Below are 5253 nucleotides of genomic sequence, written 5' to 3'. Positions count from 1 at the left end.
GGCTCCCGTCCCGAGTGGCTAGGCCGCGGAGTGCGAGAAGCGAGCCGGGAGCTCTGTCACCACCTCTTCTTGGTGACTAACTCCGGTCCCCCGGGAGCTCAGCGTCTCCGCCCCCGGGAGACCGGTGAGGAAGAAGTCGGGGCCCAGCGAGGAAAAGAGGAAGGGGGCAGACAGCAGAGCCCTCGGTGCCCCCGGTTTTCACTTTCGTGCCGCAGAGTACGCGGAGGTGGGTGTTGGGGGAGGGGGTTAAGACAAGTTCAACTCCAGCCTCAGCCGAGCAGTCGCTTCTTTATCCCCCTGCGCATGTGGGCCGCCTGACATGTGCCACTCTATTGTTTTGATAAGAACCCCAAGCTGCTGGTATAGTTTCAACTCCCAAATTTTCAGCCTGTCACTGGTTTATCCCAAACAGCAGTGGGATATGTTTTGGTGATAGGATCTCCAAGAGAGAACCTGAACTGATCAATCACTGCAGCAGCCTGACGCTCCCTTTTTCTCATCCCCCTCACTGAGAAGGATTCCCTTTGTGGCTTAGAAACCATGTGTTGCAGCGACCAAATGCGTTGCATGTAGGAGGCACCTTTTCTAAATGGTGGGCTTGATCGTGGGAGGGCTCTTAGGCAAACTGCACCTGTCTCAGAATGGAGTAGTGAGGTTGGAAGTCAGTCCCTTGGAGCGTTTTCTTCTTCAGCTCCTCAGAAAGGGTTACACATAAACATGTTATATCCAGTAAAGTAGATACTACTTTTCATCAGACTGTACTTTTGAGTAGGAGTGCATATCTCACTCTGTTCCTGTACAGACTTGTTTTGTTACTCAAATAAGAGTTCGCTCTTGTAACTACCTAAACCTACCTAAGCGATTTAGATTAGGTAACTGGACAGGATGATGTCTGGTTTTTGTTTTTTAATTTAAGCTAAACTCCTTTCTGATAATTCTGAATTTTACAAAAATTGTGTTTAAGAGTGCCAAGAAATAGTAAACAGGCTTAAATTTCAAACTGTTTTCTCCTTTGATATAAGCAGTCCTATCTTTAAGAGTTTCTTCTCATTTTAGAGGATAGGATAAATATGGCTCTTATCCTTTATGAATTAAACACTCTTCGTGTACTTCGTTTCTTAAGATGAATTTTTTCAACCATGCATAAATCTGAAATGCTGAAATGAAGACCTTTGACATTATAAACCTATCTTCCATGAACATTGAAAACTCTTTGTAGTCTTAGGACATTTAAACATTTTTAAATAGCTGGGATTTTTTTTTAACTTTCATTTTGTGCTCATGTGCTGAAGTATTTGGGTTTTTAGAAGTTGCAGACAGTTCAAGGGAGATGACTGGTTCAGGAACTAAGATATTTCACCATTTAACCTGAACAAAGTAGTATCACTGGTATTCTTAGGTATTTGATTTGGGGGCAAACTTGGAAGACTGCCATTTAATTGTGTTAAATTTTGAGTTATTTTCTCTTTCTCTTAAGTGATTACAAAAACATCATTCCAGAAATGCACTTGGAGTAGATGGTATATGGTGGTCTGCTGTATTATAGTCATCTGACCTTGACCCTTGCCTCAAGTCTAGGAAGCTTCTGATTTCACACATACATTGAATTACAGATTACTTTATGTGATTTTGAAGGTTATCTCTTAAGTAAATTATTTGGAATATTTTTGTTTTGTAGTATTTATCTGAAGACCACTCTGCTCACCTATTTACTCAGGTGTCTTACTTCTTGAATATAAATTTCTTCACCTCTCAGCCTTGCTCACTTCATCACTATCTGCACAGTAGCTTGTGCCTCTAACTCTGGCTAATGGCTTTTGCCTTTTAATTACTAGTTTTCTGTCTATATCTTCATTGTTGTATTCACTTCCTTTTTGTCTTTCTAAAGCAGCAAGATCACCGCTCTTTTTGCCTGGTGTAATGTTTCCTATTACTGCCCTGTAAAGCAATATATTTGTTGTCTCACATTTTATCTTCTCCAGGACCCTGAGTTTTTAGAGACAGGGACCAGGAAGGATCCTCAGCCATAATACAGTACAGACTCCTTTATTTTGTTTGAACTATATGCTCCTTAACTAATTGCCAACTCTTCTTTGACCTGCTTGTATAAGCAAAACAGGCTCATTAAAAATAGCACATTAACTATAGGCAAATGCACAAGTGAATAATTTAGTCTCTTAAATCAGATGAAAACTTATGCTTTAATTTTGGTTAGCTGATGACAATTTTATATTTTGCTGTGTATTGTTCAAAAACTGGGACATGTCTGAATACTAAAAATTCTAGATTTTGGGGATAGGAAAATGATTTATTACATTATCCAGTGAGTGATTAATCTACTTTTTTTTTTTAAGCGTTTAGAATTGGGATGTATTTCCCACCCACCTTTGAGTATGTCTAACGTTTCATACAAAATTTAGGAATCTCAGCTGGCATGGTGCACACCTGTAATCCCAGCACTCTGGGAGGCTGAGGCAGGAAGTGGCAAGTTCATTTCCAACTTGGGCAATTTAGTGATTTAGTGAGACCCTCTCTCAAAATAAAAGAAATTTTAAAAAATAGGCTAGAGATGTAACTAAGGGCAAAGGCCCTGGGATTAATACCCAGAACCTTAAAAAAAAAAAAAAAAGCAATTTCTTCCACAGGGACTTGAGCTGTTTCAACCTGGCTTTCCAGTGTCAGTTTGATTAGCTTATAATGCATCCTGTTTTCATTGTTCATCAGTTCTCACTTGTTAATTTAGTCATTCCACAGCTCCCATTTATAGATGAGAAATCTGGAGTTGGGGTAAGTAGAGTAAGTCTAAGATCACTGTCTAAAGTCACATATCTAACAATTGATGATGCTGAATTTTAATTCACATCCCTTAAGGTTCTAGAGTTTATGCCGTTTTACTTTTTATTATCATATGGTGCTTATTATGAATAATTTGTCCTTATGGAGGTTGAAGTTTGCAGAAGTATGTACCAAAAAGAATAGGAGCATTGTGCAGAATTCAAATTGACTGTGTAGATCATGGTATAACTATCATTCTACACTAGTTGCTCAGACATTTGCCTTGTTTACTACAGTCCTCAGTGATTAAGCTCTAGTTATCAAATAAACCAGAATGCCATCAATTTATAGTGGAGAAAAGTGACTTTCACACAGACCGTTTCCATACTGATGATCAATTATATGTGAAATCTAGTCACAGTCAAAGGCTAGGCTTGGTGATTTTCAGAGGGAGTTGGATAATCATCATGGTTTGTGTCTTTATATTGGGTGTTTACTTCCTCTTTTAGGAATTAGTCTGACATATGACCCTAATACTTGAGTCCATGAATGCTTTTTTTAAGATGGTATGTCCGAGCTTCCTAAATGGTTTTCAAGTTTTGCCTTCTGTTTAGCAGACTACCATGTTTTGTATTACAGCGTCATTTCTTCAGGCCTAACATGCTATGGTGTAACAAGCCACCCCATGCCTTAGTGGCTCAAAATAACAACTCATTTTGTTTGTTCACTATTGTGTGGATTTTCAGTTTGGTTTCTGCTCACCTCCTCTGTGCTTACTTGCTTAACTGCCAGCAGCTTAGAGGCCTGGCTGAGGGTCCTTGGAGTAATATAGGTGGCCTCAGGCACGCGGCTGGGCTTCAGCTGAGATGACTTTCCTTACTATGTAGTCTCTCACCCTGTGATGCCTCACATGGTGGTCTCAGGGTTTTAAGGCAGTGAGGACAGAAGTTCTCAATGTCATCTCTGTGTATGTTAATAAAAACAAATCACATGGTCAGTCCAGATTCAAGAAATAGTGAAATTGCCAGGCATGGTGGCTTATGCCTTAATCTCAGCACTTGGGCATCTCAGGCAGGAGGAGCACCACAATTTGGAGGCCAGCTTGGGCTACATAGTGAGTTCAAGGCCAGCCTGGGCTACAAAGCAAGATCCTGTTTCAAAATACTGAAGGGAAGAAAAAAAAAGAAAGAAAGAAAGAAAGAAGAAAGAGTGAGATAGACATCAATAGTTAGTGAGAAGAATGGTGTTATATTTCAAAGGAGTTATAGACCTTTGACCTGCTTTGCAAACTTTTTCTACCACAAGTAGTTGTTAAGATTTTATGCTTGGGAGCATCCTGGTTGGGTTTCTGTGTTCAGTGATAATCTCTAATTGATGTTATCCACCAAACAATAAAAATTATCCTAACAACTTGTGGATATACCTGTTGCTTGCCCCTGTCCTACCATGATAATGATTCAAATTGTTTCTTCTTAGAATTTCTATTGTTCCTACACATGCCTCTTCCTACTCCCCTTCCCAGTGCTAAACTTAAATCTTCCTTGGTCATCCTGAAAATCTTTTATGTGTTCCCCTGAATTGTTTCTGTGTACTTGTTATTCTTCTAGGATCTTCCTGAACAGGTGGTCCCTGGACAATAAAAATCTGCTATTTATTGACTGTACATATATCATGGAGCACTTGCTTAGAATTATCTCACATGATTTTCACATAAACTGTTCACAAAAGATACCCTCATTTTGCAGAAAGGGAACTAAGTTGAGACAGGCTGTGTAATTTGTCCAGAGTTGCATAATACAAATAAAGCTAGGAGCCAGGCTTTTTCTTTTCTCCTTCTCATTCATATGTATACTTTCTCTGTTAAATTCATATTAAAAATAGGGCTGGGGATTTAGCTCAGTGGTTCCACCAGTTGCCTGGCAAGCACAAGGTCCCGAATTTGAATTCAATCCCTGGTACCAAAAATAAATAAATAAATGCTGAGATAATTTGTCTCTTTAGTAAGAAATGAATAAATGGCTACAACATAATGACTTAAGTCATATGTTTTATGGATTCAGTTCAGTGGAGACACAGAAAAGAGAGGTGCTGTTTGCCAGGGAGTTGGCGAAACCCTCAAACAGGAATTATTATCCATCCTGAAAGATGGAGTTCACAAGACGAAACTGAACAGAAAGGATCTAGAGAGAAGATGCTTTAAATCCATGGTTGTATTGTTTGTTTTGAAATAGGATCTTGCTATATGTAATTCAGGCTGGGCTTGAACTTACTATATGCCCCTGGCTGGTGGGGATCCTCCTGCCTCAGCCTCCCAAGTGCAGGTTTTACTGGCATGCACCACCATGTCCAGCTGTTCTAAATCCTTTTTAAGGAAAGGGAATTATATTTAGAAACCTAGAAATGTGAGTTTGTACTTAACCTAAAATTTCCTTTTCACATCCATTATTTTTAAGCTAGATTTTTTTTTTTTTTTTTTTT

The 5253-nt window shown here is 39.3% G+C and overlaps 1 protein-coding gene across 2 annotated transcripts in view; it reads left to right on the top strand.

Moving 5' to 3' along the window:
- The window catches only part of Baz1a (bromodomain adjacent to zinc finger domain 1A), a 102929-nt gene that overhangs the window by 835 nt on the left and 96841 nt on the right, over positions 1–5253 (top strand). The window lies entirely within an intron of this gene.

The sequence above is a fragment of the Fukomys damarensis genome, unplaced genomic scaffold (genome assembly GCF_012274545.1).
Source record: "Fukomys damarensis isolate Sample0158 unplaced genomic scaffold, DMR_v1.0_HiC HiC_scaffold_17, whole genome shotgun sequence".
NCBI lineage: Eukaryota > Metazoa > Chordata > Mammalia > Rodentia > Bathyergidae > Fukomys > Fukomys damarensis.
Note: the sequence above shows the minus strand (reverse complement) of the source record. Positions and strands in the feature narration are given on the sequence as shown.